Source organism: Artemia sp. Qi Xiang Cuo, chromosome 1 (genome assembly GCF_049724085.1).
Source record: "Artemia sp. Qi Xiang Cuo chromosome 1, ASM4972408v1, whole genome shotgun sequence".
In the NCBI taxonomy this organism is placed as follows: domain Eukaryota; kingdom Metazoa; phylum Arthropoda; class Branchiopoda; order Anostraca; family Artemiidae; genus Artemia; species Artemia sp. Qi Xiang Cuo.
Window position 1 is genome coordinate 42,899,028 of NC_142794.1, and position 23,556 is coordinate 42,922,583.

Genomic DNA, 23,556 nt, shown 5'->3' on the forward strand with positions numbered 1-23,556 from the left:
AGAAATCAAGCAGGGCTTGCACTATCCCCGAATTTTTGGGTATTTTCCCGAAAATCTATGCGTCACTCCGAAAAAAAATTTGGTTCCCTGAATTCCCAAAAATCACCCAATCGCAGTGCCACCCCTAGCAATTTATCACCAGTGACTTTCTCTGCCAAATATTACTTTGCATACCATAATTCTTCACTATTCTCTTGTTCTTTAATTTTAATCTCTTTTGTTACTTTGCATAAAAACCAGACAGATGCAATTGCCATATACACAGTTCTTCATATGTTGATAAAAAAAAAGTATCGTCTTTGTGAAACGAGATTAAATCATTTCGAATACAGTTTCCCAACTGATATTTCTTAAATCATTTGTAACAAGAATTTTATTTTTAAGTTGAATAGAACGCATTCACTACTATACAGCTTCAGTTGGACTTTGAAATTGACAGTTGACAGATTGTTTCTACAGCTGAATCACAAGTTGGCAGATTTGTGTTTTCTTTTGCTGTTTTTATATAAGATTTTCCTAATGTTTAATAAACAATTGCTGAAAAAATGATAGATTAAAGAAAATACAATCTTCTTTCTGAAAAAATCCCCCCCCCCTCCCCAAAAAAACTTCTATTGAGACAAAATTTTGCTATAGACTAAGCTATGTACAAGGTTGGGGAATTAAATATTTAAAAGTAAGTTACCCCAAAAATATTATTAATAAAAAATTTTAAACTATTGCCTATAGGGGGGGGGGATAGAGGGCTATCATTTTGAAATGATAATACCTCTTTTTTTAATTGAAGCAGGGATGCCAAAAAGATAATTATTTTTTTCGTTTAAAGTGGAGATGGAAGAAAATAATATCAAATTCCCTGGGAAAACCATTGAAATATTTTGATAGACGCAGGGCCCTCCATTGGGACTTGCTCATTGTCTTGGGTATTTTGCGATTTCTCATAGGCTACTAGAATGATTTGGCTTTTGCGTGTGCTTTCTTTTAATTAGATCCTTTGAATCTCATTGAATGCCACAGCAAATCTATGACTCAGTTTTCCAATAATTTGAGGTATATCTGAATAATTTTGACATTTTTGTTGTTGTCATTGTACCCCTTTACTCTTACCCTAAATTTTTTTTCAAGGAACACTAAGCTGTTTAACGTTATTTCGCGTGTTTGTTTGAACCATATAGTGACCTAGTTAATTATTAAGTAAATTATTTTTTTAATGTAAAGCTGAGATGGTATCCTATCAAGATGGTATCCAGAGGGGGGGGGGGGTAGGGAGGTATTACATTTAAATGATAATATCTCGATTTTTTTTTTATTGAAAGCAGGGATGCCAAAAAGTAATTTTTTTTAATTTAAAGCAGGGACGGTATCCTATCGAGGTGGTATCCAGAGGGGGGGATTAGGGAAGTACTATATTTAAATGATAATATCTTGAATTTTTTTTATTGAAAGCAGGGATGCCAAAACTTTTTTTTTTATTTAAAGCAGAGACGGATCTCATAGAACATTATATGGCTGCTTTAAAAAAATACAAAAGGGAGTGTGATGGGAGGTGAGAAACTTTAACAAGAATATGACAGTTTGGTTGCTACCAGTAGCTACTAGGTGGAGTATCCTATCAAAGTGTACTGTCAATGTGTAGAGAAAGTAAATTTGTAAATTTAAGCTGTGATTTGAGAAAGACTGATGACAACATTAATGTTTGCAGTCAACATTGATCGCGCAAGCAGCGCGCCACCGACATCTTACCGGTGGCACGCTGCCGACATATTACTGGCGGCGCACCACCGCTGTTTTTGGCCCCGCCGCCACCGGTCTTCCCCCATCGGCGCGGCGCCGGGGTCTAAACAGAAACTATTTGAAATATTTTTTTTTTATTTTTCAGTTCACCACAGATAATGCTTTGGCCTTCAGAGGGTTGAGGCATGTGGTAGTTGCACTTTTATTTGGGATAACTTATATTAGTTCTGTGTTTCCTATTTTAGGGCTAAGAAGATAGCCAATGGTAAATAAACTTTGGCAACAACTATTTTACCTTAATTTTGGGTTTTCCCTTTTATTTTCACTAAATCTAGTTTCAAAATATATTCCCTATTATAGACAGATAACATTATTGATTATGTTATTGTAGACCAAAGACAAACAGGATCAATACAAGATACTAGGGTATATAGGAGCGCTAGGGTTATAGCTGAAGTTTAGGAAAAGTAACTACTTCCTGAAAAGCTGTGACATTGGTAGACTCCAGGATTAGAATTTAAGAGAAACTTTCCACAAACAGCTGAATATTAAACTGGAGAGTTTAAAATTTGACAATGTAAAAAAAATGTGACAATGTAGTCACAATCACACACTGATTGTGAAAGAGACTTGGGGATCTTTATAGACTCAGGGCTAAAATTCCACCAACACACAGATCTCACTGCAAATAAGGCAAGCAGGCTGGTTGGTCTAATCAGGCGGTCTTTCAGGCATTTATACACTAAAACCTTCATCAGACTCTACAAAACCCTTGTGCAACCAACCATTGAATATGAAAACATAGTCTGGGGTCCCTCATACATTGGCGACGCTATCAAAATCAGAAAAATGCAGAGACGTGCCACTAACCAACTCCCCGGACTAAATGAACTGACACATAAACAGCGCATGAAGCAAATAAAGGTGCAAAACATAAACAAGAGAAGGAACAGAAGTGACATAATCTGGAGTTATAAATGGATAAAGATCCTATAGAGGACCAAGTTTGACAAATACTTCCGTAGTTTGACTACCATCTCCATTATGGTTGATTCGGCAAAAAAATGCAGAGACAAACAGCACTAATTAGATAGAGATCTTCTTTCTGGTCAGTTGGAGCAGTTAAAGACTGGAACTCGTTACCCAAAGAAGTAGTGTCGGCACCAACTCTAAATAACTTCAAAAACCGTCTTGACAAGCATCTACAGAAAGAAGTGTTTCTTCATAATACATAACATACAAAAGTGATATGACTTTGTGCACTAGGTGCACTATGTTGAGCCAAGATTAGAGAGTGCCACAACAGGATATGATATCCTAGTAAGAGGCACTGTTCCTGTAAATTATCCTGTAAGTTATGTAGAAGATAGATAGAATAATTTTAAGAAAACAATTTGTGAAAATGGTTTGGGTTTAATAGAGAAGAACAGGGGCTTGTACAAGAATTATCTGAGTGATAGATCATATGAAAATAAGATTAATATCAAGAAAGTAGAGAAAGCATTAAAATATGAATTAAGGAGGTGTGAAGTAGAGGCCATGGAATAAAATGCTGAACATCCAAAAGATGCAATTAGACAGCACAATAGTTAAATATTGCACTGGCATATTATTAAATTCAGAGGGAGTAGTCAATCTGGACTTATCCCAGTTAAAGATAGGAGTGAGGTCACAATTAGTGATAAGGAAAGAGTTAAAAAGAGATGGCCATAACATTTAGAGAATGTGCTAAACTGTGATAAAGTTAAAGAAAAAGACATAGAGGAAAAAGAAAAAGTCTGTGATGCCTTGGATGTGAAGGAATATTTATTTTATGAGGACAAATTAGTGGTAGTACTAAAAGGATTAAAATATAATAAGGCCCCAGGTTCTGATAGTGTGGTAAATGAGTTTTTTGAATATGGTGGTTATGAGGTTAGAAATAGGTTACTGAAAGTTATGAATGAGATTTTTGAAAAAGGGGAAGTACATAATGATTTGAGGAAAACCATAATTAAACCCCTGTATAAGAAAGGTGATAAGAGTGAGTGTGGTAATTATAGGCATAAGTCTGGCTTTTGTAGTTAGCAAATTATTTAGTATGATAATACTTTTTAAACTTAGAGATGCTGTAGACAAAGTTTTAAGAGAAGAACAGTGTAGTCTTAGGAAGGGTAGAGGATATGCAACCAAATTTTCACTCTTAGATTAATAAATAAGAAGTACCTGAATCATCAAACACCTTTAACCTGCATTTTTATAGACTATAAGCAATCATTTGATTCAGCTGATAGAAGAGTTTTAGCAAGGGTCTTATCCTTGTATGGTGTACCAGACAAATACAAAAAAGTGACTAGTACTATCTACAAGAATAACACTGTTGCAGTTAATGTAGGAAATGAAGTTGGTAGCTGGTCTTGCATTAAATCAGGAGCTAAGCAGGGTTGCATTCTATCCTTATTTACAAGGCCGTAGCCAGGGGGGGGGGGGTTACCCCGTTTGTACCCCTCCCCCCTGAAATTTTTGACCGAGTAAAAAATTAGTCTAAAAAATACCTGCAAAGACAAACCTTACCAGAAAAACGGGAAAAAATCGGGTAACCCCCCCCCCAAACAAAAATCCTGGAACCACTCTTGTTTATTAATAGAGTAATTTTTGAAATTTTTTCTAAGGAGCAAAGGGAATGGGAGAACATGGAATCAAATGGGGAAGTGAAACTTTCCTGTACTTAGACTTTCCTTTGTGTTAGCAAAATGAAGGAACTTTTAGAGGTTTTGCAAGTTCAGGATTCAAGAATAGGTTTGAAAGTTAATGTTAAGAAGAATAAGTTGCTAAGGCTAACAATAAGTCAAGATGAAAAGGTGACACTGGGTAATGAAATATTGATCAAGTTGACAGCTTCACTTACCTAGGTAGTATTATTGGAAAAGATGGTGGGCACAGTAAAAATGATAAAAAGTGGAATAGCCCAGGTCCAGGGTGTTTTTTCACAATAAAAAAAAGTTACAAAAAATAGGGAGATAGTGTGTGGACTAAGATTAGAATATTGGAAATGACAGTGATAACAGTGGTTAAGTATGGTTCTGAAGCATGGCCACTCCAAAAAATTGAGGAAGGTTGGCTAGATGTTTTCTACAGAAATTGCCAATGCATTGTTTCAGGTACCTGTCTGACTGATGGTATCTTGAACAGTAGGCTGTACAAAAAGTTTGGTTCAATACTGATCTCCAGGGCTGTCATGCAGGAAAGGTTGAGATGGCTAGAGCACATTCTGCATACAAAGGATGACAGATTGCCAAAGATTGTCGTTTTTGGCCAAATGTCTAGGGCAAAACAAAAAATAGGGCATCCTTAGTTGGGGTGGGAAGATTTTGTAAAGAAAGATATAAGGGGAATAGGAACTTCCTGGAAGGGTGTAAAGAGGGAGGCTTTGAATCGATTGGGATGGAGGAAAATTGAGTGCAGCTGTGTTGGCCAATGGAAGCATTGTTGCTGTGGTAAGTCGTTAGTAGTGGTAGTAAGCTAGAAATTTTATGCTTATTTTCATGACTTGGTTTACATTTTTGACAATTCATCCCCAGCCCCCTCTAATGGCTTCACATAGCCCTGGACTATATGCAGAAACTAACCAAAAAATGATGAAATTCTTCCTTTATAATTGTGCAGCAAGTATCAATGAATCATACTTCCTTGTTTTCCCATTTTTATCTGCTTTGAATTGGTTTTCATTAGCCTAATTATTCTATATAGCCTAAGGCTATGTGAAAACATTATAGAGGGGCTGGGGATGAAAGTACAAATCAAACCATGACATTAAGTGCAAAATTAGTAATCTAGAAATGTGTAATTTTTGTACTAGTATGTCTCCTTCTGAAAAGGACCAATTCTAGACCTTTACCCACTCTTACAACACAATGATTGCTAAAAATCATGAATGGTCTGTGTGCTCTAGAGGGAGAAGGAGCAGAGATGGGGGCTTGAATATGCCTTCCCAGAAAGTGGTAAAGGCCCTGGATTCATTCCTGAGATTTTTATCAACTTAACTCAACTATTTCCCAAGATACAAAAAAAAAACACCTTAAACTATAACTTTACCTTTTTATATGGTTAATGTTGTGCTTGTGACAATTCATCCCCAGCCCCCTGCTCTCTATAGCCTACAGCCCTAGAATTAACAAAGAAAACCACAGTTACATAAAATAAAAATGGTAGCCTAAAATTAAACTTCTTATTTTATACATGTTTTCATCATAATAGTTGTTACCCTAAAGTTTAAACTTTACCACCATCACTCCTAATATACAAATATATACTCTGAATTGGTATATGTAGGGGTGGGGGTAAAATTCATTTGCAACAAAAATGATTATTATATTTGTAAAGAACATAAAAAAAAGGCATTGAGTGGTATGTTAACTTTCTTTGTAAGTGAAAAAAAGTTAACATACCACTGCAAAAAATTTACTGTTTAGTCTATGTGATTGTGCTGTATATCAGATGAAAAATAGCCAACTAAGCTATCCTAAATGAGTTGAATATGTAAATAATAATGAAGAAAACATGATCCCTGACTAATATCAATAGCATATGCTGTATATTATAAAATAGCCTAAGAATTGCATCGTGTTAGTGTTTTTTTTTTATTTCCTATATGTCCTTAGGCTCTATATGAGCCATCAGGAGGGCTGGAGATGAACTGTCACAAATTTGACTTTAAGCACTGTTATTCTAGAACTTTACTGGGTAAAAGTTTACAGTTCTGCCCACTGATAAGGAGACATGTTAAGAAAACAATTCTTACTTTAAAATATGTATAATGATCTTAGTTAACAAATTATCCAAGGGGAGAACCTTTATCCTCGAATCTCTCCTTTTTTTTCCTTCTTTTGACACAATGTGTAAATCTTTTGAAATTGTTGCTATAAATTCGTTTTTATAAATGGCATTAACCTGGCATTTAATCCCCATATTAAGTTAAATTTTTTAAACAACATGTTCAATGTTCTAAACATCAATGTTCTAAAACATTGATGAATATCTTAGAACCTATATACTAACAGACTATATACCCCTACCCCCTTAATGGGCAGATATATACCAAAAACTGCATTCTGAATCTAAATATAACAAAATGAATTTTACCCCAACCCCTAAATATATCCAAATCAGGGTATATATTTTGGACATCAAGGGGGTGAGAGTAACATTCATTTTTGATGCAAATGTAGGTTATATTTAGGCTCAAATGCAATTTTGGGTATATATTTTTGGGTATATATTTGCACAATAGGAGGGGGGTATACACTCTGCTAATATATAGGTTCTAAGATGGCATTCTTCCTGGTGTTCAATCCCCATTTTAAGTTCTGTTTAAAAAAAAAAATTAAGGTAAAATTCTACTTTACCTACTTTTGACTATCTTGGAAAGGAGTTAGGTTAGGAAAATGAAACTTTCAGGGATGGGTCTAGAGGGTACTGACCTTTGATGACCTTTAAAGTCTATGAATTATAGAAGTGAAACCTTGCAAAATAGATCTTCTGCTTAAATGAAGTACAGCAAAATTGTTTTCAGCTTCACAACTTTGATCAATCCCAATTTATAACATTTTACAGATATGCAGATACATTTCCTAAATTTTGAAAATAAAACATTAATATGACTTAAAATTCTGCTCAAATAACTGAAATTACATTTTCAGAGCTAAAGCCTAAGAAAATGAAAACTGATAACTGAAAATTAAGGTAAAATGTAGGCAAAATTCAGGACCCTCTACAGGGAGACGAAGTAGAGGTAGGTACTTCTAAATAACTTCTTGGGACATACTTTAGCCTGTAGACCCATCCCTGAAACCTTCATTTTCCTAACCTAACCTCATTTCAAGATAGCCAAAAGTAGCTAAAGCAGAATTTTACCTTAATTCTTTTTTTTTAAACAGAACTTAAAATGGGGATTGAACACCAGGATGAATGCCATCTATATTAAAAAAAACTATAGCACAAATTTCAAAACATGAATGTTTTGAAATAAACTTTATAATCCCTTTAATTCCAGATATTTTGCTGTTTTGCAGCATGCTCAGTCACTTGCAAGATGAGAAGTGATAATCATTAATCCTAAGATTAAAATTTTAAAATAAGAAAATTTCACAATGAAATGCTCTGGAAACTAGAGGACAGGGATAAAATGATCGAGGGAATCCCAAATTCTAGCTCATGATGCAGGATATACCTTAGAAGTGAATAACTTTAATAGGTCTATAAAAGCAACATGAGAACTGTAAAGGTGAAAATTTTATTGCTCTGAGTCACTTCAAAAAATTATCAAACTATGCTGCACGAAATCAAGAGGACTGCAGCAAGCGAGAGAATAAGCCCTCTAAGAGAATCTTGTGAAACTTCACCTCTGTCCCCTTAAATACGCCATTGCCTACTCTGTTTGTAAGCTCTTATTTCCATTTTCTGGTTACAAATCAATATGGACTTTAAAGGAGTTACTTAGGACAATAAATTACTTAGTACACCAAAATCAACAAATCACAACAAAAACTGAAAACATGAGGCTACATATAGACAGATCAGTGGCATGCCAGCATGCCATCAAAATTGTTTTCCACATTAAGGTGTTTCATCGGTGGTGCGGTGTTGGGATCTACTATGGATGAATAAATAAATCTTATGACAAACAAAATTAAAGCACATAGTAAAATGTTTTCAAGTGTAAAGCATAAAAACAATAAGTGCAGAGTTTGTTGAAGTATTATTTTGGATTGTTGAGCTGATGATATGAAACCAGAATTTTAGCCAGAATACTTACAATTATCAAACAAGGGATTTTGGTATAAAAAAAAAAAAATCCTGAATCTCGAATATGGTCTCCAAAAAGATTCCCCTTGTTCTTCTCCCCCTATTGAATGTATATAGTGTGGGAAATTCGCTCTCAATATTGTTTGGAAAATTCTGCCTGTAATTATAAGGATTTTCATTTGAAGTTTTAATATTTTTTAAAACAAATAATGAAGTAAGATATATTTACAAATGAAATTTTATAGTTCACACAATAATACCAGGTCTTCTTCAACACCGGGCAGTGTCCTTCAGGTTTTCGTACTCAGGTAGGTGAATGCCATCTCTAGCGAATTCCAAAAGTACTGATCAAAAACTCTTTGGCTGAAACAAGTGGTCAGTTGCTGCGTCAATCAGTCTCCGCTCAAAATATGAGGTCTTACAAAGTGATAGTAGTCGGCTACAATTTTGGAGCATTTGATTTTTACTTAATTCATGAGGTTCTTATCGAAGCATCTTGCAATTGCTTCTTCATCTACACCATTAAAATCACATGCAAGAAATAAAAGTGTGTTTTCGTACCACGTCTTGTTTTTGTGATTCCTATTATCTATTCTTCCATTATGTTTTACGTAGATCACGGAAGCGCCACGGCCAAGGGTTTTTAAAAACTCTACGTGATTTTAGCAGTTTTTTTTTGCCGAGCATTCGTTATCGTTCCACGTGTGATCAGTCCTTTCTCACTCGGCGAATAAAGCTAATTGAACAACCTGGAAAATCTGTAGAAATAAATATTTGATCCTGGCATCAGTTTCTCAGTGAGAAGGAGAATACTTCCAGCCCTAAGTCCATGAGCAAACAAATTTTCATTGGATCCGCAGAAATTGTAAAATCCTCGTCACATAACTTTGCTGAAGTTATGTTTTACATATAACAATGAATGTTGCAATTCATTGTTAATGCATTTTGATCAAAGAGCTTGTTTGAAAACACTGTAAGAAGAACTACAAATGGGTCCAATCTAATTGCAAGCCACTATCTACTTCTGACCTTCTTCTACGATTGCTTTGTTGAAACTTGGATCTAGTAAGCAAGTTCATCACTGTCAAATTATGCTTGACAGGGATCTACATCACTTATTTCATCATTGTTGTTGCCAACCGCATTGAATTTAAATGCGTTGAAGAGCTATCACTGGTCGTCTTAGCTGGTGAAGCAAGAAAATGACCTTCTTCTTCAAAATCAGGTTCTGAAGCAGCATTTCTAAGCTGCTAGTGATTTATGCACTATCAAACAGAATATCGAATACTTTTCGTATGACAGGTGTAAAATAAAGTAGTTTAGTTCCTGAAAAGAAAAGAAATCAAGAGTTTCAAAACAAAGGAATCTTTATTATTTTTAATAACAAAAAAATCAATATTTTATGTTGCATACTTTTTATTTGATTTGAACTAGCTGTGAAAGTAGATGGATGTGAAGATTAGAAAGGGGATTCGAGATTGTTTAAGGTACTTACCAACATGTTGTGTAAATCAAAACACAAAATAATATGTATTCTTACTTCCTAAATTTTCTATTTCCTAAGTACTTAAAGTGGCATTTTTTATTTTATTCCTTACTGACAGGTATGAATCGACGGGTGGCATTAGCAGGAATCTATCTTCACTCCTAAATAAATCTAAACGGAGAGCGATAGAGAGGATGGACACAGGGCCTTAAAAGAGGATCTAACAATTGGTTTTCAACATATTTTAAAGGAACACGCTTAAAATGAAGACAGTATGGACAAAAATTAACTGCGTAACCAGAGTGATGAAGCTAGATTGATTGCATAAGTTACAATGATATTAATTCCTGGAAATTTTAGCACTTATGGATTTTTCAGCATTATATTGGGAAAAGATGACCCGTTTAAACATATTTAGTTTTGGCTTGCAGTTAAGCGTACTTGATGTTCTCGCCTAATGAGTATGGATAACTTACATGCCAAAGAGCATTGATAACTTAAGTTACCCACAGAATGGGTAAATTACAGAGTATGGCTAGAAGTTACCCATACGCTTTGCTCAAGTCTTTAAAGGGCTTAAGGGAGCGATAGTCTCGCTTTTACTTAAAGTAGTTTCTGTTCATTTTAACCTTTACATGATACAAAAACTATTTTGTCTCTCATCAGTTTGAAGCTTAAATTCTTAAGTCCCTGGGCCAAGTGGAACCAAGCATAAAAAACATGAATTTTGGGGCACAAATCCCCCAAAAAAGAAATCCAAAAAGGACACAAAAAATGTCCAAAATGGCTCAAATTTTACAGTCTTATGTTCTTGGACAATGGAAACACTCTTGCACAAAAACAATTTAGTTTTTTGGCAGGAGACCCCATGTAACTACGATTCATGAAAAGCTAATTTTTTCACCAATTGGCTTGAAACTTTGAAAAACCATTGCCTAGGCTAAGGAGGCTGCGTATATTCGCTTATTGGGGAAGGGTGTTAAAAGGTCCACAAATACACCAAACCCTTATTGTTCTTAATCAGTTTATAACTTACAGCCACAACTCCTCGAACCAAGAAGAGGAGAGGGGAAATATTCAATTTACTGAAAAACCTAATTAGCGAAAAATTAAAGAATAAACTAATAGAAAAATTAGTTTAAGGGCATGTTCCCCTGAAAAATGGTACCAGAAGAGAGCCAAGGACTGTTTATCTCAACAGTTTAATACGCGTAACCCTTAGTCATTGATCTAGTAGGGTCCCAATGCGCAAGAAACAAATAGAAAGACAAAATTAAGTTTCCCCGAAAAAAGGACCAAATTTGTTTTTTCCTGAATAGCTGGAAACCTATAGCTGTAAGTTCCTGGCCAAGGGGAACCTAAGACGAAAAATAGGTAAGGACAGAAAAAGGGGTTGAAAACTTTTGTATTTGCTTGAAACTCTCTAGAATTCTTTCGACCAAGGAGAGTCCATTTAAAAAAAAAAAAAAAAAAAAAAATGATTCGCCTGACAATTGGACCTAAGAAAAAGACGAAGTGGATTATCTGGCTTAAGCAGACCCTAATCTACAAGAAACATTTTATCCTGGTTTATCATCTTCTCACGTCCAAAACAGGAGCCTATAAAGGTCCGAAACCTTTTTTTTTTCTGATTGACTTGAAACTTTCAAGGATCATTGTTGGGCTAAGAGGACCATACATATTCGTTGGAAGGAGAGATGATGTTAGAGAGCTGGTAAATGGGACCACATACCTGTTTCCTTGGTCATTTTTAAATTACAGCTGCAGGCATATGGGCTAAGGGGAATCTAATGTAGAATATATGAGGGCGAATTGGGGCACAAAAAGGTCCAGCAAACTTTTTGTTTCTGAACGCAGATTCGGGAAACGACAGATATATACTTTTCGATCACCTTTGCAGTTACATGTACACAGACCCAAGAGACCCTTAGGTTGTATCGGTTCGTGAGGCTAAAAAATAGGCGCAACATTTTTCTGTGTCTCTTCTTTTATTATCGCCTGACATTGTATACCGTTTGAATGTTCAAATGCGACTTGTTCTTGAAATATGCTTTAGATTAGCTTAGCTTAAATGAGAGCTATAAATTTCTCTGTTGGTGCAAAAATACCACAAGTTGAAGGTCTAGTAAACTGAATTTACTAATGCTGGAAACCTAAACCTATTCCTGACTCCCAGTCTTGAGTATTAGCTACACAAAAACAGTAAAACAGTAAGTATTTGAGACAGAATTTTACTGAACAAAAGAAAACACAATTTAAAAAGACAGAAACTCGTGATTAATTTTGACTACATCGAATCCTAATACCCAAAAATGGGCAGAAAACTTGTTTCATCTCTGAAAGGCTTGAAACTTGCAATGCGCATAGACAGGACTGGGTACATCTTAATGAAGACGACACATTTTGAATATTTTTTTTTTTTTAACGGATTTTGTTTCTTGTGATTGGCTTGAACTCACAGACTACAAAATTAAATCAGGGTACTCCTGTATCATTCAGACCACACTTGAGAAGTTTGCTAAATATAAGATTTATGAAAACCGGTTTCATAGCCACAAAGACAGATGACGGGTGACAGAATGCATTGGACTTGTTTAATTTGGGCTCTATATTTGCACATTAAGGGATGGGGGTAAGGTTAGGTTAAGCAAGGTAAGGTTACTTTACCCTTACACCCCCCTAATGTGCAAATATATAGCCCAAATTATATTATTACATACACTAAGGTATTATATTTCCATCATATTTTTCATTAGGATTAACCTAACTTCACTCCTCATGTGTATTCTTAATAATACAGGAGCATCCAAGTCATCAACGTGAACTACAAAGAGTACTGATAACTTTACCCTTGAAGGATTAAACAAACAAAAACAAGTTTTTTTTAACTGAAAGTAAGGAGCGACATTAAAACTTAAAACGAACAGGAACTACTCCGTATATGAAAGGGGCTGCCCCCTCCTCAACCCCTCGCTCTTTACGCTAAAGTTTTTTATTGTTTTAAAAAACAAAGTTGTGAGACAGAGTCAAATTTAGCGTAAAGAGTGAGGGTTTGAGGAGGGGGCAGCCCCTTTTATATACGAATAATTTCTGTTCTTTTTAAGTTTTAATGTCACTCCTTACTTTCAGTTAACAAAAACTTGTTTTTTTATTTAATTTCTGAACGTTTTTGAGTTAATTCAGCTTTTATTTTGGCTCACCGTACATGAATAATTAAAACGAAATTTGCATATTAATTTTACTTTTTTTGGGTAAATAGCTTTTTCAAAACTTTGATCTGACATAATTTACGAATTACCCTACGTAACGAAATTCTATATTCGTATATTTTTATTACGTATATTATGGGGTTCGCCCCCTATTCAATACCTCGCTTTTTACTCTAAGTTCAAATTGCGTTCCAATTCTTTAAGAATGACGCCTTAATCACAAAGGCCGTTAATTAGAATAAATATCTCTGATGAAAGTACAAAAAAAACTTTAGCGTAAAGCGCCGGCTTCATAGCATCTCCTATCTGCAAAAATGTGGATTTTTTATTTTTTGCCAGAACAAAGATCACGGATGCGTGTTTATTTGTTTTTTTGTTTGTTGTTTCCCCCAGGGGTGATCGTAATGACCCAGTGGTCCTAGAATATCGCATGAGGGCTCATTAAAACGAAAAAAGTTTTAGTGCCCTTTTTAAGTAACCAAAAAATGGAGGGCAAATAGGCCCCCTCCCAAGCTCACTTTTTCCCCGAAGTTACCCGATCAAAATATTGAGATAGCTATTTTGTTCAGCATGGTCAAAAAATATGATAAATTTGTCTTTGAGGATGACTTAAATCCCCACAGTCCCCGGGGGAAAGGCTGCAAGTTATGAACTTTGCCCAATGTTACATATAGTATTTGTTTATTGGGAAATATACGGAAGTTTTCAGGGGGGATTTTTTTTGGTAGTTGGGATGCGGGGGGGGCGGGTGTTATGGATTACATGGGAGGAAGTTTTTATGGGGGAATAGACAGTGCAATGAAGGGGGCGCCGGATTTCCCAATATTATTTAAAAAAACGTTCAGAAATTAAAAAAAAAAATTAACTGAAATTTTTTTTTCCGGTAGTGGGGGGAGGGTGGATCGGGGTAAACTGGAAGGATATTTTCATGGAAGAGGTTTTCATGGGGGAAGGGACATTGCTATGACGGGGGTGCTGGATTTCCCAGCATTATTTAAAAAAAACGATCAGAAACAAGTTAAAAAACTTTCAGTTGAAAAAACAAGTTTTTTAACTGAAAGTAAGCAGCAACATTAAAACCTATAACGAATAGAAATTATTCCGTATATGAAAGGGGCTGTATCCTCCTCAACGCCTCACTTTTTATGCTAAAGTGTTTTATTGTTTTAAAAAGTTGAGTGTTGAAAAAGAGTCAAACTTTAGCGTAAAACAGCGAGGAGATGAGGAGGGGACAGCCCTTTTCTAGGAGGGCAACTAAAGCCCCTCCCATGCTCAATTTTTTCTCAAAATCACCCGATAAAAACTTTGAGATAGCTATTTTATTTAACATGGTTGAAAATTATAATAACTGTGTCTTGAGGTTGACTTAATCCCCCCCAGTCCCCGGGGTAAAGGCTGCAAGTTATGAACTTTGCCCAATTTTTACATATAGTATTGGTTATTGGGAAACATACAGAAATTTTCAGGGGGGATTTGTTTTGGTGGTTTGGGGGGTGGGGGTGGGTCGGGGTTTACGTGGCGGGATCTTTCAATGAAGGAAGTTTTCATGGGGGAAGGGACTTTGCTATGAAGGGGGTGCCAGATTTCCTAGTATTATTTAAAAAAACGATGAGAAATTAAATAAAAACAAACAACAAATTTTCAACTGAAAAGGTTTCAACATCAAAGCTTAAAACGAACAGAAAATATTACATATATGATTGGGTTCGCCCCCTAGTCAATACCTCGCTCTTTACGCTGAAGTTATTTTTTAGTACTTTCATAAGAGCTATTTACTCTAATGAACGGTTTTTCTGATTAAAGGGTAATTCTTGAAGAACTGGAAAACATTCGAACTATAGCGTAAAGAGCGAGGTATTGACTTGGGGGGCGAACCCCCCTAATATACCTAATAAAAATATACGAATATAGAAGTTCGTTACGTAAGTTAATTCGTAAGTTACTTATAGTTACTACTAATAAAATGTTCGTAAATAAAATTAAACAACTTTCGAAAAAGCCATTTAGCCAAATAAAAGTATAATTAGTATGCAAATTTCGTTTTAATTATTCATTTACGGTGAGCCAAGTTCAAAACCTGCATTAATTTAAAAATAGTAAGAAATTCAATAACAAAAAAAAACAAGTTTTTTTTAACTGAAAGTAAGGAGTAACATTAAAACTTAAAACGAACAGAAATTATTCCGTAGATGAAAGGAACTGTCCTCTCCTCAACGCCGCGCTCTTTACGCTAAAGTTTGACTCTTTCTCGCAACTCTATTTTTTTAAACAAAAAAAAAAATCTAGCGTAAAGAGCGAGGTGTTGAGGAGGGGGCAGCCTTTTTCATATATTGAATTATTTCTGTTTGTATTAAGTTTTAATGTCGCTCCTTACTTTCAGTTAAAAAAACTTGTTTTTTTTATTTAATCTTTGCAAGGATCCAGGAATATAGTAGCCCGAGTCAAATCAGAGTTTAGCAGAGAAAGAAGGAAGTCAAACCGAAGCGCACAAGCATGCTTTGTTAAATAATTTTCTTTTAAGATTAAAATGGAAAGCAGGAAACAATTATTTAGAACTTAGAAAGTCTTAGACAATATGCCACGCTTTGAGTTTCTTTTGGGGGTATATCATGCCCTTTCTGGCTGTAGCCCTTACCAAAAGTCCATTTTTTGTTAGAGTCCGTTATTTTCCTTTCCCATTACCTCGTGTGATGATCAACCAAAAAAATCATTTATTCTTTTTTCACGCTCTTAGGTATCAACTTCATTAACTCTCCCTAGAAACATCTCTTTCAGATTTGGTATTGTGTTTAACAATAGATATCCCAAGTGTGAAAACATTCTCCTCCGCTTCTCGGCAACACAGCGACAATTATTGGCGACAACAATCGAAATATTGCTCTAAATGCGAAACGACTTTTGTATCCAGATAATAAGGTGCCAACTGCATCTGAGACTGGACGACACCTTTCAACAAAGAATGTCTCACAATTTCTCCCCTATCTCGATATTAATCACTGCCTTGTAATTTCACATTTTATTGTAGAGTATATTACTCTGGAACATGATTTGGTGAATATTTTAAAACAGTTTTTAAACAGTAAAGATATTTCTCGAAAAACATTTTAAGTTATTCACTTGATCTTTTTTTTTCTTAAAAGAAAAAAAAGAGTTTTTAAAAGAGTTTTTAAACAGTAAAGATATTTCTCGAAAAACATTTTAAGTTATTCACTTGATCTTTTTTTTTCTAACCATGTAACTGAGGATAGGAACTAAAATAAGGCCGAAGACCTAGGTTTATATTTCTGAAACTCAAAATCCAAAAAATGCATTTGATACATGGATTGTAGAGTCAAATATCGCGAATTTGCCTGCCTCCGAAGTCTGACGACTACGGGTATTTCTAAGCTTTCATATTAAGGCACTATGAATGGATATGTCTCTTTTCTAATATTAAATATAAAAAAACAATTTTTTTTTAACTGAAAATAAGGAGCGACATTAAAACTTAAAACGAACAGAAATTATTCCGTATATGAAAGGGGCTGTCCCCTCCTCAATGCCTCGCTATTTACGCTAAACTTTTTTATTGTTTAAAAAAATAGAGTTGTGAGAAAGTCAAACTTTAGCGTAAAGAGCATGGCGTTGAGGAGGGGACAGCCCCTTTCATATACGGAATAATTTCTGTTCGTTTTAAGTTTTAATGTCGCTCCTTACTTTCAATAAAAAAAAACTTGTTTTTTAAATTTTATTTCTGAACGTTTTTGAATTAATGCAGGTTTTGATCTTGGCTCACAGTACATGAATAATTAAAACAAAATTTTCATATTAATTTACTTTTATTTGGTTAAATGGCTTTCTCGAAACTTTATAAAACATTTTATTTACGAACGTTTTTGTTAGTAATAAATATACGTAACTTACGAATTAACTTACGTAACGAACTTCTATATTCATATATTTTTAATACGTATATTAGGGGGTTCGCTCCCTTATTCAATACCTTGCTCTTTAAGCGAAAGTTCGAATTTTGTTCCAATTCTTTAAAAATGACAGCTTAATGACAAAGGCCGTTAATTAGAATAAATAGCTCTTATGAAAGTACTAAAAAATCTCTGGCTTAAAGAGTGAGGTATTGACTAGCGGGTGAACCCAATCATATATGTAATATTTTCTGTTCGTTTAAAGTTTTGCTGTTGCTGCTGTTGCAGTTGAAAAACTTGTTTATTTATATTTAATTTCTGATCTTTTTTTAAATATTGCTGGGAAGTCCGGCGTCCTCTTCATAGCAATGCCCCTTCCCCCATGAAAACTTCCTTCATGGAAACATCCTCCCACATAACCCCCGACCCCCCCCCCACTACCCGGAAAAATTTCCCCTGAAAACGTCTGTACTGTATACTTCCCAATAACCAATACTATTATGTTAACATTGGGTAAAGTTCATAACTTTCAGCCCTCCTCCCGGGAACTTCGAGGGATTAAGTCATCCTAAAAGACATACTTTTAATATTTTCGAACATGCTGAACAAAATGGCTGTCTCAAATTTCGATCAGGTGACTTTGGGAAAAAATGATCGTGGGAGGGGGCCTAGTTGCCCTCCATTTTTTTTGGTCACTTAAAAAGGGCACTAGAACTTTTAATTTCCATTTCAATGAGCCCTCCCAAAATATTCTAGGACCACTGGGTCGATACGATCACCCCTGGGAAAAAAACAACAACAAATAAACACGCACCCGTGATCTTTCTTCTGGCAAAAAATGCAAAATTCCACATTTTTGTAGATAGGAGCTTGAAACCTCTACAGTAGGGTTCTCTGATACGCGGAATATGATGGTGTCATTTTCATTAAGGTTCTATAACTTTTAGGGGGTCTTTCCCCCTCTTTTTCGAAAATCAGCCAAATTTTCTCAGGCGCGTAAGTTTTGATGGGTAGGATTAAACTTTATGAAGCTTATATATTTGAAATCAGCATTAAAATCCGATTCTTTTGATGTATCTATTTGTACCAAAATATCGTTTTCTAGAGTTTCGGTTACCATTGAGCCGGGTCCCAATAACCAATACTGTATGTTAACATTGGGTAAAGTTCATAACTTTCAGCCCTCCCCCTGGGGGCTTCGAGGGATTAAGTCATCCTAAAAGACATGGATATAATATTTTCGACCATGCTGAACAAAATGGCTATCTCAAAATCGAGGGATTAAGTCATCCTAAAAGACATGGTTATAATATTTTCGACCATGCTGAACAAAATGGCTATATCAAAATTTTGATCGGGTGATTTTGGTAAAAAAGTGAGCGTGGGAGGGGGCCTAGTTGCCCTCCATTTTTTTTTTGTCACTTAAAAAGGGCACTAGAACTTTTTATTTCCGTTCGAATGAGCCCTCCCACGATATTCTAGGACCACTGGGTCGATACAATCACCCCTGGGGAAAAGAAAAGAAAAAACAAACACGCATCCGTGATCTTTCTTCTGGCAAAAAATGGAAAATTCCACATTTTTGTAGATAGGAGCTTGAAACCTCTACAGTAGGGTTCTCTGATACGCTGAATATGATGCTGTGATTTTCATTAAGGTTCTATAGCTTTTAGGGGGTCTTTCTCCCTTATTTCGAAAATCAGCCAAATTTTCTCAGGCACGTAACTTTTGATTGGTATGATTAATCTTGATGAAACTTATATATTTGAAATCAGAAAGAAAATTTGATTATTTTGATGTATCTTTTGGTATCAAAATTCCGTTTTTTTTAGTTTCAGTTACAATTGAGCTGGGTTGCTCCTTACTTACAGTTCGTTACCACGAACTGTTTGATATCTTAGTAGCAGCGTTAATTAAAGAAATGGCCTTCACTATTTCTTTCTCCCCCTCCACCCTTCCACCTAGCTCCTAATCAGTTTCATTCAAAGAGAAAAAAAAAATATATATGATTTGCTTAAGAAGGACACTTTGTGATTTAGTTCCATTTTTGCCTATTCGTTACTTTTGTGAGTCCTAGCAAAGGCTTGTGGGTCATGACTCTTTTAGACTCCTCATTCTCGCAAAAGTAATTTAAGTTCAAACTACCATCACTTACGCTAAGTCAATTCCATATTTGAAATGTAAATTAACAACAGATTGGGTGGTTTCTACTTTTCTGTTTAATATTCCCAACAGAACATTAATGTTGATTTGTGAAACAGATGTTGGAACCGCTTCTTGAATCTCAACCAGAGATCCTAAAGGACACCCTAGACGGTCAATCATTTTGATCAAAAGCTTCCGTCAATCAATTGATTAAAGCATGATTGACCGTCTAGGAACCGATTGAGTCATTCAAACTTTCTATCAATCACCGTCAACGCTTGACTCAAGCGTCAAACAGGTTCCTAGATGGTCAATCGTGCTTTAATCAATTGATTGACGGAAGCTTTTGTTCAAAATGATTGACCGTCTAGGTTGTCCTTAAAGGCACTCTCAAAATGAAACTTTACCAATACTGAGATTTAGCTAGCGCTATTATGAGTTGATCAGAATTTTTCAGACAAGCAGAAAATTCTATGTTAGATCTGATTGGTTCAAAGTAGTGTAACTGGTTTTATAAGGATTATGGAACCTTATTGAACATGTAAGTATGTTTTTAAGACATAAATTTAATTTTGTTTAATTTGTAATTAAATACAAAATTTTAATAAATCGAATTTTTTTTTTAAATCTCGTAATCGCCGGTATTTATTCACCAGTCCTTTTTGTATGTAATTATTGCTTCGTAAGACAAAGACAACTCAAAACTTCTCCTTTTATTTTCATTAGGGATTAGAGGAAAGGGGGAAACGGTTAAAGCATAAATGGTTTGTCCATATCCAGTCCTTAATCTATGGAATGCGCTTTTTATCCTCACTTCTCCTTTGATTTATTGTGCTATATAAAAAAGATGAAGAAAAACCAGAATTATCAATTGAGCATGGCGCAGTCGGGTGCTTCGAATTTCATTGAAACTAGTCCGAGCGTTACATTGGATTAGTGGTATTACATGAAGATTACGATTGTGTTGCCACAGTTCCTGTGTGTCAATGAAGTGGACTGATGCTATTTAGTGATTTCAAATGAATTCATTATAAGCTTGAGCCTGTAGGCGTCGGACGCCGACCAAAGCAGAGAGATTTATTCATTTATAATATAAAGAAAAAAAATTTAGCTAGCGTACTGATATAAACATTATATATCGCACCTAAGCCTATGAGCCACAATTTTGTGAACGACTCTTCTAGGATCAGCCAGAGGCGTCAATCAACAAAGTTGGTGTAGGCAAATATATGTTTTAAATATATATATATATATATATATATATATATATATATATATATATTTATTATTTATTATTTATTATTTATTATTTATTATTTATTATTTATTATTTATTATTTATTATTTATTATTTATTTATTTATTTATTTATATATATATATATATATATATATATATATATATATATATATATATATATATATATATATATATATATATATATATATATATATATATATATATATATATATATATATATATATATATATATATATATATATATATATATATATTTTTTTTTTTTTTTTTTTTTTTTTTTTTTTTTTTTTTTTTTTTTATATATATGTATATATATATATATATATATATATATATATATATATATATATATATATATATATATATATATATATATATATATATATATATATATATATATATATATATATATATATATATATATATATATATATATATATATATATATTTAAATAAAGATATCCTCTTCTTTGGTTTTTACTTGGTTGAAGAAACAATAACCACTTTTGCCAACTGGTTATGTTTGTTATCCTTGTGTATAAACTAGCCCGTGCTTCACATATTAACCTCGACCAAAAAACTTAAATCTTTAAGAAATCTTTAGCTTCAATAGATTAAAATTAGGCTCAGTTGATGCTTGCTTATAACCTATCCAGCACTGGTTAGCAGGGTCGTATCCAGGGGGGGGGGCAGGAGGTACGGTTTAACCCCCCTCTCTGAAATTTTCGTTCGTCTTAAAAGTAATAAAATTGTATTCAAAAAAATTTTTGATGTGCTTCAGACAAGTTTTTTTTCGCAAGTCCGTCCCCTAACGAAAACACACCCGCGAACAAAATCCTCGATACGGCCTTGCTGGCTAGGTAGTGATGCACAGTCAATGTCGCTAGTATTTTTGGTTTGTGATTCATATTCATTCTATGCGCTAACCAAAGAGTTTCTTCTCTTGTTAGTTTTTCCATACTCTTTGAGAACCTATACTCTTCATCTTTACAGCAATTATTCTCCTTAACTTTCACTCCCACCCTCTTTAGGTTTTAAGCAGCTTTAAATGGTTTTAAAACGGTGAATCCCTATGCCCGAACATGAGATTTCTTTATGCCAGTAGTCTTAACTACTGAATAGATTAACATCTTTCGCAAGCTCGGTATTGAAGAGGACCAATATTCCAAACTCATTGTGTCTTTCTATTGATTTTTCAAAAATATTAATTTTGTGAAGAATATTGTTTGATTCCACCACGAGTGACATGCCAATTTTATCGCCACAAAATTTTGAATAATCTTCTGAATTTCCTGTTATTTGAGATTGGTTCTGTCCAAAATTTATGTTTTCAGTAAAATTTTCAAAAGCTAAAATTTAAATTCGATTAGATATAGTTTGCTTTTACCCTTATTTGGAAGGCTCAATGGCATAGTTTATTTATATTTACATATACAATTATAAGGCCTTAAAAGACCAGTTTTATACTTACCTTCGATCCTCCTAAGCCTCCAGAGGCACTTAGGGCATCCAAGAAGAGTCGCCAGTCATCTCTCATCGCTGCGGCCCCCAGGCATCTACAGTAGAGTACTAAGTACCATTTGTACGACGCTATGTTCCTTCCCATGCTATTCTACGACGCTATGTTCCTTTCCGTGCTATTCTACGACTTTATGTTCCTTACTATGCTATTCTACGGGACCTCTACACCTTTTCAAAGAGAGTGAGTATTCTCTCACACCTATGTTCCTTGGTACCTTTTCAAGCAAAGCGATCAAACACGTTTTGAAACTATAGTTGAGATTATCTAATACAAGCAGACTGGTTTATGAGGCAACACCCATTTCTTAGGGCCAATCACAGAGAGCGGAGGCTACTCCATATACGGTAACTTGATTAGTAATTGGATTCAAATAAAAGGAGTGATTTTCATTGCAATTCATATTAGTAAGAGAATTGAATTCAGAGAGAATAGTTTATTTGAGACGATATTAGTAGATAAAATGAGTGGAGCATTTACACTATTGGAGGTTGATGGTGGAGCCTGTAGCAGCAGCAGCAAGGATATACGAGCACCAAACGTGGCTCTGGAAATAACACGAGGCTATAGACTAAGCCTTGAATGGGATGATATGTATGCTAGATATGTGATATCATTGAGCAAATTTAAAATCGAAGATCAATTATACTTTTCTGAGAAACTGGACACTGAGCATATGAATATACTTAAGGCTGCATTACATACATTAATAATATACTCTTATTGAAACAAATTCATTCAGTGATAATTTTTGTTGTAAACATTCTCAATAAAGCTGTTTATACATCAAAGATAGTTTTCTTTCTATAGTAGGTAAGTGTGTATTTTTAGAGTAGAAAAAAAATCTGAATAGTCTGTAGTTGGCTTTAAGAGTGCTAGATCACTAAAAAATAAATAGATTTGCGAAAAACCAAATCTCAGAGAATCCTGTTCTTATGGACAAACATATGATTTATAATTGTGATTTTATAGAACTATATATTCAAAGAAAGAAATTATCACAGCGAATGCTTGTTGATATAATGAAAACTGATTTCCCATCTCCTGAACATTGCATTACGCTTTTACACCGTAATCTAGAAATATATACCCAATCTACTGACATTTTAATCACGAAACGGGAAAAAGAGATTGCGAGTATGCTTTTAAAGGTTATCTTGGGAATTTTGGACTTTTTCTCATGAGGCATATGATGTTCAATGATGAGTTCCTCCTCTCTCTCTCTCTCTATCCCATTAAATTTGTTGTTCGTAGCTCAGTTTCATTGTGGCAGTGAGAGTGTCAACGCATGAAAAATTTTTCCATACATGTCCGCTTTGCATGTCAACGCTGAGCTGCTGGTCATCATTTGGGACTTACAAAATGATTGTTGAGCATGATAAAATGTACAGATTATGCAACCCGTGTAAATTGCATAGAGGATATGCTGTACAAATTGAAGGTTGTAATTCCTGTCTTGAAGAGGTGTGTGACTCTCATCCTACAGGGTACCTATGGTCAAATTGCCACTATGATAAA

General features: G+C 34.5%; 1 protein-coding gene across 6 annotated transcripts in view; it reads right to left on the reverse strand.

The window, feature by feature from the left end:
• Nucleotides 1-9,080, reverse strand: part of LOC148956338 (zinc finger and BTB domain-containing protein 35-like) — a 57,079-nt gene extending 47,999 nt beyond the window's left edge. For 4 of the 6 annotated variants that reach the window (XM_089105136.1, XM_089105198.1, XM_089105277.1 and 1 more), the window contains exon 1: nt 8,747-9,080. The gene's annotated coding sequence lies outside the window, so the exon portion shown is untranslated. Of the gene's footprint in view, nt 1-7,193; nt 7,252-8,746 lie in introns of those variants that run through there. The other 2 variants (XM_089105014.1, XM_089105099.1) reach the window with 2 other exon arrangements.
• Between the last annotated feature and the right edge of the window lie 14,476 nt (nt 9,081-23,556).